Source organism: Echinops telfairi, unplaced genomic scaffold, assembly GCF_000313985.2.
Source record: "Echinops telfairi isolate 266 unplaced genomic scaffold, ASM31398v2 ScPeMD7_7469;HRSCAF=8507_1, whole genome shotgun sequence".
NCBI lineage: Eukaryota > Metazoa > Chordata > Mammalia > Afrosoricida > Tenrecidae > Echinops > Echinops telfairi.
Genome location: NW_022111373.1, coordinates 19,720,791 through 19,732,784, shown reverse-complemented (window position 1 = coordinate 19,732,784; position 11,994 = coordinate 19,720,791). Strand labels below are relative to the sequence as shown.

At 40.2% G+C, this 11,994-nt stretch overlaps 1 pseudogene; it reads left to right on the top strand.

The window, feature by feature from the left end:
• Positions 1 to 991: 991 nt before the first annotated feature.
• On the top strand, positions 992 to 3,574 carry LOC101644296 (annotated as a pseudogene).
• Positions 3,575 to 11,994: the final 8,420 nt, after the last annotated feature.

The following is an 11,994-nucleotide window of genomic DNA, read 5'->3' as shown; positions in this document are numbered from 1 at the left end:
TAGAGTATGTTATCCCTGAATAAAGTTTATTGGGCCATTGTGCCCCAAAATATATTCCCTGAGATATTCACAAGTATTGCATGAAAAAAGACACTTGTGGTTAAATAAATCGGGGAAATACTAGATTAAATTAATAATGAGTTTTCTGTTTTTTACTAAATATTTACAAATCATCTTTTCCACTAAAGAAAAATCTGCTATTTATTTCATTGCTTATGTACATTTTATCTCTCATTTTGCAGTGTTGACTCAAATTGGTGCCACCAGTAAAATAATGGTTCCCTTCTGAATTCCTGATGCATTTGTCTCCTACCGATATTCAAAAATTAGGCTTCACAGATGAAGAGAGCTGTGGATGAGAACCAATGTGGGAGCTGGGAGAGCAGAGACTCTCTGAGCCAAAGAACATAAGCATGTCCAGGGGGTGAAGGGGGACCATACATGTGATCTTTATCATTGAATCAGGTCGGACTTACACAGAAAGAAGGGGACACCAGAAAAGAGAATAAGCACAGCTCAGGGGAAATCCTTTACCAGTTCGTGTCTAATTTTAGCATAAAGACCTTACTAGGCTTTGTCTGCTAGGCTGTGGTAGGAAATCATTATGCAGTATGAACTTGGCAAATGAAAGATAAGAGGAAAATCAAAAGAAGAGTTTCTGTCTTCAATTCTCCTTTTCCAAAACGGATATAAATGTGTTTGATATTTTTAGTTTGCTTCGTTCTAAATGCCATGGAAATGTTTCCATTTCACTGAGGGAGGTATGGCTAGAGGAAAAATCAAATGGTTTAAGAACAGGCTTTTACACTTTATCTTTTAATATAAGGGAAAGAAGAAGAAAGAGCTTGTCTCAGAGTGGTTTGAATCCACATTGTTTTTCACAGTCGGCACCATGCTTTGGTGAAAGGGGAGTGGTTTTCATGATGTCATCCACATGGTTTAAATAAATAGTGTGTGCTAAGGTTAATAAGCTGCAGTCGTAACAGAACTGATGGGGGATTATTGCCGGGCTAATTTGATCAATTACTTTCAGTTACAGAGTTCTCCAGATGAGACAGAAGCCAGTATACACATTCTGGCAGGTGAAAAATCAGTTTCGTCAACACATACCCTGATGGTAATGAACATTCTTTCAAACTTCATTTTTCATCCCCATGAGGGAACCCCACTAATGCCAGCCACTGCCCCTCAAAAGCAGCCAAAAAGATAACTGTGAATGTTTTAGAAGCCAGAAACTCTCATTCATAGGGCACACTAAGAATGGCCCATTAAGTTTGTTTCTTGTATCTTTTAGATGTTGTACTTTAGGTTTTCATTTAAATTTTTCATTCTTCTCCTATTGAAAATTAATTAGAGTCATAAATAACTAGCTACAGTTTGTCATCATAAGCTACTTTCTCATTACATCTTGAATGTTTTCTTTTTTATTTATTTATTTTATTTTAATAAATCATTTTATTGGGACCTCATACACCTTTCACAACAACAATCCATACATAAATATTACTCTGTGTAGATGAAGCTAGGAGATACTTTTACACACATGGAATATATGAATGAGCTGAGCAATGAACAGCAAATGCATGAGTTGGTTTTTTTTAACATTTAAGACATTTAATACAAGGAGTGCTTATTTCGCTACGTTAAAGGCAGAGAGGGTGGCTAACAAAGAAAATGGAGTCATTTACATTCTATAGCTGCCCTAAGACACTCAGATTAGTGATGCAGGACATAGTCATGCAACCCGTGGTCCTGAAGTCATTGCACGTGAAAATGAAACACAGGCCAGCTGTGGCACAGAAGAAGCACAGACTCACTCAGGAGGAGTCAAAGCCTGGAAAGATCTCACCTGGTGGCAGGTAATCAGAGAAACTTCCTGGAGGCGATGGCCAGGCCCAAACATACACATTTGAGTTTAAGCAAGAAGACAGAGGTAGCATGGGGTGGGGGAAGTCCAGGGAGTACTGAGTAGGGTCCTTTCTGCTTTCCCCGAAACGTTTTGTTGGAAGAAGGGAGAGACAGAAATCAAGAGGTAAATTAAGATCATTTTTAACTCCTTGGTGAGGAATTCAGACAAAATAGTGAAGGGAGTTGTTGAAAATTTTGAAAAGGATATATCACAGTCAGAAAGGTTAATCTAACAACAGTTTCCATGCAGCAATGTGGTGGGGAGAGTCTAGAAGAGTGTTAAATCAGAAACTGCCATCACCATAATTTCTACTTGTTGTTTCCGGGGTAGTGAAGCGGCTTCCATCAGCGTGATCTGAGTGTGACCAGTCCACTCAGCTGGAATGATTGGTTGCGCTGCCCTAAATAGCTCTAAAAGATTTTGAAGAGTTGGCTGAGAAGCTCCCATGATCAAACCCCATGAAAGTAAGGAAAATTACCTCCAGTTTCAATATTGTGAAAAAGGCACACACAAAAATCCAAAATCAAGTAAAGATAAGATTACTAATAAACAATGAGAAGAAATTGATGAGAGGTATGTTAAAAGAATAATTCACTAGCAATGCCTTGGATACAAATATCTTAGACTGTGATGAAAATCCAGCTATGAAGGAGGAGAGAGCAACATTAATAAGTGATGATTTGGCATCTTCCAAAGAAGATGTGCCACAAGAAAGCTCAAAGGGAGAAACTGACCCTCCAGTGCTAAAACTTAGAGTCACTGGCAACAGGGTAGGGGAGAAAGAATGCTTTCCCTCAATTGAGGCTGCGAGAGATTTTGGAGATGCTGTCCAAGAGTATTTTAAGTGGAAGGCTGACATCACCGAGTGTGATGTGGAGAAGAGTCTCCACCGAAGACACAATACACAGCTTGGACCCACACCCTTAGACCTACTCTAGTCTATGCTCTGTATTCCTCAACCTTCGGAAAAATTCGTTGTTCCAACGTGTGGAACAGGGGCAATACCAGTAGAGGGGGCTACTGAGCAGTCTAACAGTTACCATTTCAATGGTGACAATAATCCATTGGCTGTGAATCAAGCTGCGAATGACATCGAGTCTCTACTAACCAAGAACCAAATTCAAAAAAGCAAACCATCCTGGGGGCTGCCCATCAATGCTGTCCAATGGGGGGTCTGCAAGCTGGCATTAAGGACGGGTTTTGGGGGTATTACTGCAACTGTTATACCATTTGGAAAAGGGCTGGGCTCCAGGAAGAGAACCCGGAACCTTTATCCAGCATGTCTACTAGAGATGGGCCGAGTCCGTAGACCTGGGACAGGCTGGGCTGTACTACTTACTCAGGACAGGAAATGCTTCACACAGACCTTATTTGGAATGTGACACGTGCGGTGGAAGGTGCGTACTGTCTGAGTGAACATAGGGGTCTTCGTGCTGAAGTTTATCTTCTGATGCTACCCATCCGGCTTGTGCTCATCCTTCAGGGCAAGACGGAGAAGAGTCCCCCATGGGAATGCAAAGAGTGACGATGACGAATGATACCTGGGCTTCCCAACATTGGAAACGTCAGTGGTACAAACATGGGGTGGGGGAGGGGCACTGTAATAGTAACAGAAGTGCAATTCACAATGAGCTTATTTCATTGAAAGAGCTTTGCCCTGCTTAGCAAAAGTTGTACATAGAATGTGATAGAATTGGAAATAATCTTAGGAGAAAGCAAAGCCTGTTAAAAAAAAAAAAGCTGAGCAATTAATGTTTTTTAAAAGTGTTTTAAAGATGCCTAGTGAAAAGCCTACTAAAAGGCTCTGGGATTTGGGCTGGAACAGCTTGTTTTCAGGCTTTGCAGATGTCCCTGTTTTCGTGGCAGTGGGTGGAAAACTACTTGGCCTAAAGGCAGAGAACATGCCAGTCAGAGGGTCTTGGGCCACATCTCAGTGAGGATCTGCCTTCGCTTCTCACGAGTTTCTCATTACTTGAGTCTCAAACAATGACATTTGGAACCAGTGTTTGCTCTCCAACAAGATGAACACGAACTTGTAGGAACTTTGACCATCTTCCTTAAAAATTAAAATATGCATGTTATTCACATTAATACATCGAACTAAAATACACAGACTTACCAAGGAAATTGCAAAGGTACTGGGCAATGAGTCATATTGCAGAACATTTCTTTTTGTAAATAGAGGTGTGGGACCAACAAGCCAAGTTTCAAATAAACATTTTTCTTTCAGAACAAAAACGATTCCCTTTGTAATAATGAATGTGACGAGCCACTGTACTGATGTAGCGGGAGTGGGACTTAAGTGAATATGCGGAAATCGAGTGCAAGTAGAATCCACAGGACGTGATGATGGCTGGATGGTGGTAGAAAGAAACAGAGATTGAAGAATCAAAAAGCTGAGTCCAAGGAGGATGGATAAAATATGATGTTGACATCATCAGCGGTATTTTTCATGGGTAGTTTTCATGGGTTTGGTCAGGTACACCGGAATTTTTACACTAGAGTCCAAATCTAAAAATTCATATCGTTGAAGAATGCTAGTTTTGGGGAGATAGTGTGGGGAGCTTGAAAGTAAGCAAATGCAGAATAGCATGTGGGTCCCCCTCAGCAAGAATTTGGAGTTCTCATTTTTCCACCAACTATTTCATGAGTTCCTAACATATGCCAGGTACTCTGCCGAGCATGGCAAAGGTTAGCTTAAATATATAAAACACAGATCCTGTTTTTAAGACCTTTAAATATACTAGTTTCTGATTCTGGGTCTTTGACTTCTTTACTGCATGGCCTGAAGCAATTCACTTTCCATTTCTGGGTTACTTGACTTGTATATATTTTGGAATACTGCAATATGTGTGTTTAACCACTTACCTGGTGGTGTTCGATCTGCTAAGTGTAAGATTATTTAAGCTCATGGAGGGAGATAATGGGAAATGTTATTATCAACACTCACAAAGGTTAATGGAGGCAAAAAATGAGGTGAAAAAAAAAACCCAAAATCAGTCTGACTGGAGACACACTGCACATAGGAAATGTTTTAGAGCATTCTCTGAGGTTAAAACTGAGACCAAAGCTTTCCACTGGTGCATTACTTTCCAACAGTGTGAGCCAGCAGTAGGCCTGAGCTGGATCCAGAAGCCAGAGGAATTACATGGAAATGTTTGAAAAGAGACCCTGTATAGTACGGAATCATAATGAGGTACAAGCATTGTAGAAGTCTACTTACTGTGCTTATGCTTATTAACCCAGCTGATGTACTGAGAATTTATAAGAAGCCCAGGTATCACAATGGTTAACCACTTGCTTGCTCATTGAAAGGTCTGTGGTTCAATCCACCCATCATTCAAACCCACCAGTCACTCTGCAGAAGAAAAGACATGGTGACCTGCTTGTGCTACTGTGAGTTGACTAGAGAAACAAATCCAGGGAGACTCATATGTGTATAAGAAAGACCTTTATATAAACAGTAATTATATATTAAGGAACCAGCCCAGCCCAGTTCAGATCAAATCCATAAGTCTAATATCCCATATGACGGATACCAGTCTATAAATTCCTCTTCAGACACATACAACACATACAATGAAGCAGAATGCAGGAAGATCACAGGCCAGTGGGTGGAAAGTCTTGTGGATTCAGTGGGGAAATCATCTCAGGGCTGGCAGGGGTGACTCCACGTGACTCCTCCAGCGCCAGGGCTCTGGCTCCATCAGCGTTGCCCCATGTGGTTTGTCAACAGGAATGTGTAGGAGAGAGTGTGTGTCTGGCCTCGAGTGAGCTATTTATCTCTGCTGAACCTCCAAACGAGGTCCTCAAGCTACAACCTGACTGACAGGCTAGACTCCACCCCTTTGCAAGTGGACAAAAGATTACATAACTGCCACACTGCTCCTGTAAAGATTACAGCCAAGGAAACCCTTTGGGCAATTCTACTCTGCCATATAGGACCACTAAGTCAACAGATTGACAGCACCTAACCAAAACATCAACAAGGCCTAATGATGTTGAGCACCTTTTCATGTGCTTCTTTGCCATTTCTATTTCTTCTTCAGAGAATACCTTGGAGAGATACCAAATCTCTTGCCTAATTCAAAGTTGTGCTGTTTTCCAACAGGTTTTTTTTGCATATAATTCACATATCGTATAATTCAATAGTTCAGCCACATCGAGAACAGTTGTACAATCATCACTACAATCAGTTCAGAACATTTTCTTAATTCTCTCATTATTAGTTCCCCCTTTCCCTCCAACCTCCCCTGCCATACCCCTAAGAAACCATCAAAACAGTTACTGTCTCTTCAGATGTACTGATCCTAGATAAAGCTTTTCTTTTTATTGTTAAATTGGATAAAATTCTTTGTATACTGAACATTCAGCTATCCAAGGATTTTCTTCAACAAATCGTATCGGCTTCAGACCTGGCAGGCCCAGAGGTTTTTCATGGCCCAGAGAGAGAAAGAGGAAAAAAAAAGGCTACTGTCATCACTCCTTCTCCAAAGCCTGGCCTTCCAGCATCCCCATATTGAAACGCCACAGGACACCATTTCTCCCCTACTGACTACTTACCTATCAGTCCCACAGTGCCATCTTGAGACACGTCTCTATACAGGTAGCGTCCACAGGGGTAGGAGATGAGAGAGAATAGAGCATGCAGGAGTTGCCTGCTGGAAGGCTCTTTCCAGCTTCAGGGCCCAGAAGACTACAAGAGTCAGCACAAACACATTCTTCTCTCTGATCTCTTACACTTAGCTCTGCATTTTTCCCTGATGAGGAGGAGAGAAGCAACAAAGCCCAGAATTGGTGACAGAGGATGAGTTCTACCACGAAGGAACTCTCTGGCCTCAGGCAAGTGACCGAACTTCCCTAGGTTTATTTTCCTCATCTGTCATATGAGAGTCATAACACATGCTCTACTTGTCTTGCAAGATTTTTGTGAAGATAAAATGAGTTATTGGATGTAAATGTGTTTTGGAAAGTGCTGTATAAATGAAACTAGTATTACCTAGGAACGAGGACTCCACATCTACAGAGCATCACAGCGGTAGCTGGATAAGCGCCAGAAAATTAGACATCTTTATACATCACTTCTGAATAACTTCTGCAAGAGGTTTTCTTGGAGTACTTTTTTTCATTTGAAGTACTGTTTTATTCTTTTTGTCTTAGACTTACGAACACTATTTTAAAAAGAGCTAACAAGTTAAAATGCTGTGCATTCAACTCATTCACATGTAAGCAGATTGAATAAAAAGTCTTATTTCTCTGCTCATATATTTTATTCCTTAACTAAATTAAATATTCAGCACTATGTATTTCAAGTACTTCAATAACTGACTGGAGTTACTATTTAATTTTGAACACCTACCTAGATATAAGAAGTATGCTAAACATTACTTCCATTTAATTCTTACAACATTTGAGTGAAATAGTAATCATACTTCTATTGTCCAGATAAAGAAATTGAGCCTTAGAAAAAATCAAGGTCACGCAACTAGTAAAAGATTTAAGTTGGGATTGCAACTAGAGTCTACTTTTCAACCCCATACTTGGGTTCTACTAGAAAGAAAAATAATACTGAAGAATTGGAGAATAATTTTTGAGCCCTATATTTTGTTATTCATATTTGTATTTCATTAATGGATTACCTTGCATAAAATGCACAAAATAAAAATAGAGAGACAAAAGAATTGAAGACAGTAATGGATTTATGCATAACTGGATTCCCATTTTGGTAAGACAATGAAAAAGGAGTTGAATAAGAATTATTAAACAGTCATGAGTTAATAGAGGAGGTTATAATACCTACTTCCCCGAAGGGTCTGAAACAGGACAAATTTCCTCCTTTATAAAGCCAGACCCAAACCCACTGCCATCGAGTAATTCTGAGTCCTAGAAGCCCTGTAGGACAATGTAGAGCTAGCTGCTCCTTGGGGTTAGCAAGCCTGTGCATATTACTGAGAGCCATCAGTCTCTCCTTTCTCCAGTGGAGTGGACAGTGGGTTGGATGGCCAGTCTTACAGTAACAACCAGTGTTGAGCCCATGGGGGCACTAGGGTTCCTGCAAGTAGGAACCTGCAGTCAAAGCAGAGAATATGAATGTTGACAAAGGGAAAAGTCAGATACTTACAAAATAAATGAAAATTGAAATTGCCACGACTAGAAGTGCAAAAGCATCAAAATTCCCCAGCATTTTTCACATTCCTAGTTTAAATCTACTGATTTCAAGTCAACTCCGACTCATGGCAGCCAAGGCATCTTTGAGCAGAACCGTGCTCCATAGAGCTTTCAATGGCGGTGCTCTTTCAGCAGTGCATTGCCAGTCTTTTCTTCTGAGGCACCCTGCGTTATCTGGGGACTCCGAATATAGCATAACTCAACTCACAGCTCACTGTGGATTCAGATTCATCATAACCCTCTAGGACAGAGTAAACTGCCCCTGCGGGCTTCGGAGGCTGTAAATCCTAACAAGAGCAGAAAGGCAGATGTTTCTCCTGTGGAATATCCGGTGGATTGCAACTGCTGACTTGGAGGATCGAATGTGGGCTGAATAAATAAATAAACAAATGCACACACAGATGCCCATGTGTTCATGTGCTCACTTCTAATTAGGTCTTCAAGAAAAATATGGTGTTTCTTTTAAAGGTGTGCCTGAAGTTATTATAGGTATTAAATATACACCCTCTAGGTAAATGTGTATTTGGGGGGGGCGGTTGTCAGGGTGTAACTTTGTTGTAGACATGGAAATTTAATCCAAGCCAACTTCTATAAGTATACTTGAACGTCACACTCACACCATATTAACTTCTAAATATTATACCTGTTATACTTTATCATCTTTTTTTTCTTTTTCCTCCTGTCTCATTGTCTTGCCTATTACAGACTTACTATTATGTTGAGTTTTGTTGTTGTTGTTATTTAGCTGTTGGTTTTTTTTATCTTGATTCAGTCCCTTTAAAAAGAGGATATTATCTATACCTTTTTTTAAGTGTAAAATTAAAATATGTATTGCTTTCAAATCATCAGTTTAAAATAAAGCCTGGCGGTGATACTTTTTAATCATTTTTATCTTTTACCTTTCCATGCGCTTTGCTGGACACAGTCTAAATTCTAACAGTCCAAGTCACGAGTGAGCTATGAGGATAGAATTGGATCTCTAATAAACCACCCGGTAGTAGTTTTTGTTTTGTTTTGTTGTTTTCAGGAGGTTTTGCTATCAGTTTATCAAGAGAATTTTAAAGAAATCTTTCCAAATCAATACTTCCTGTGTATTAAGTGTAGCTTCTTATTTCCACTCCTGTTGGAGAATTAAGTTTGAAATACTGTCTGGAGTATTCTGCCTCAAATGTAGTGGGCTACATTTTTTGATGGATGTCAGGAGCCTATTAAACATAATCACACAGTAATGGATTTACTATGGAAGTAGTTGGATCCCTGAAATAGTTCCAACAAACCAAAGGCCTTTGTGGATAACAATGGAGTTGGACCCTAGATTCCAAAAAGACTACACCAACCGAGTATGCAAAAATGCAGGTAACCCAAAGCTAATTACCACTGGAGAATGGTTTAAAGGTTAGAAGACATTTTCACAGGTGGTTTTCATTGTACGAAAGCATTCACTTGGGGGCACGGACACATTCTTTAGGGTCGTGAATCAGGGATAAATCCATGCTAAATTTTTCTAGTGTAATGTTCTTTTTAGATACTTAGCTGTAGAAAGGTCTAATGGAAAATTTTACATGGTTAGCTCATCCCCAAAATGATTTTGATACAATCACAGTGATACTAATGAAAGCACAGATTTAATGTCATTGTTGGTTGTTGTTGTGAGGTGCCCTACACCATCCTTGCAATTGTTATTATGTTTAAACCCATGGTTGCAATCACTGTGTCAACCCATCTTCTCTTCTTCACTGCAGCTCTTCCTTACCAAGCATGCTGTCCTTCTCCAGGGGCTGCTCTCTCCTGATAGCAGAGCCAAAGTATGTGACATGAAGTCTTACTATCCTTGCTTCTAAGAAGCATTCTGCCTGTACTTCTCCAAGACAGATTTGTTTGTTCTTTTGGCAGTCCATGGTACTTTCAATATTCCTCTCCAGCACCACAATTCAAATCCATCAGTTCTTCTTTCGTCTTCTTTATTCTACGTCCAGCTTTCACATGCGTAAGGGGTGAGTGAACACACCCAAGGCTTGGGTCAGGTGCACCTTATTCATCAAAGTAACATCCTTGTTTCCCAGCAATTAAAGGAAGTTTTGTGCAGCAGATTTACCCAATGCAATGCAGCATCTGATCTCATAACTGTGGCTTCCATGAACATTGATTGTGGATCCAAGCGAGATGAAATCCTTGACAACTTCAACCTCTTCTCTGTTTGTCATATTACTTGTTGTTGTGAGGATTTTAGTTGTAAGTCAAGTACCGCAAGATATTTAGAAAAATATAAGTCATATTATCCCTTCTATTTAATTCTGACTATATTCATCACAAACACACTAGACCAAATTTCTATCACCTTGCCTTTGGACTACTTCCTAATACGGCTACCATTTTCCTCCACTGGCTACCTAGTAAGGCTACCATTGCATCCCTTCAATTTCCTTCCTTAAAACACTTGGGTAATTTTCCTTTAATTCTAGAATAAATCCGGAAACCCTTAACTTAAACCATAGACCATGCATGATCCTTCCTCTACAATCTCCATCCTCACTCCTATCACACCCCTCTGCCATAGCATCATTCTGATAACCCACATACATGCTGCCTCCCTCCGGTCCTGCTGTGCTTCATCCTACCCATGGCCTCTGCACATACCGCCCTTCCTGAACTGCTCTGCCTTCCCCTCAGCTATTTAACTCCTACTCTTTTCTCACATCTCAACCGAACATCATTTCTCCAAAGTCACCTTCCTAAGTTAGATTTTCATCATATTATAATTTCACATTTATTTGTGTCGTCATTTCCACCATAAGCTAAGCTACATGGGAGCAAAGACCAAATCATCTGACACATCTCCTGGAATATAATAGATATACAATGAAATACAATAACTGGGTGATTCTAATTAATTAATTATAAAATAAATTCATGATTATGTCCTGATGTATAGATTTGGTTTGCTCTTTGTCAGAGGATTTTGGATATCCAGATCACTCTGTAGACTTGAGTCAGTTCTTTCCTAGGAAGAGCCATACGGAATGCAGATTTATTTCTACATATGGACCATATAAGAAGGTAATCTCACCAAAAGAGTGGGTGGTCGGTCATGAGTTAAATAGAAGAAGATAGGGGAGAGAAACCAGAACAGAGCGTCGCCGCCTCTCCGATATCCGATCCTGATGCTGCTGAGATTCTCGTCAGAGAGAAAAGTTCTGCCTATTCAAAGCTTCAAAGTTTGGTTGTCACTGACTGTGTATTATTTGAAGGCTAGTCTCTCTGGGCAATGTCCAGTCAAGGCTTTCAGCCATGCAGATATTAGACATTACCCTTGCATCTTTCCTCTTTCAACTTGAAGACGTTTTTGTATATATTTTTATCGAGATCATAAGGCATTTGAAACACACACCGAGAATGCAGGGTTGTTGTTGTTCAATGCTGTTAAGTCATTTCTGACTCCTGGGGACTCTAAGACAACGTGACTAGATTTAAAGCGGGACACCATTGACCGGGGTGGGGGGTGGGGTGGTTCTTGATTAAAAATTTGGTCTATATGGACCAAATAGACCACTCCCTAGCTTGTCGTGCATTCTTTCCAAAAATCGGGACTTTTTAAAAATGCCCCAAACCCGGACTGTCCTGCCAAAAGCCGGACGTCTGGTCGCCTTACTTTCTAAGAACAATAGAATGAAGCACTGCATCCTCACAATTGTTTATGTTTGAGTTCATTGTTGTAGTCACTTTGCCAATCCATCTTGTTGAAGGTCTTCCTCCTCTTTGCTGACACTCTATCAAACATGATGCCTTTGTCAGGGGATGGTCTCTCCTGAAAATATGCCCAAAGTACATGAGAAGTCTCACTATCCTGACTTCTAGGAAATATTCTGCTGTACCCCTTCCAAGACAGATTTCTTTTGGAATTTCAGAGAGAGAAGATC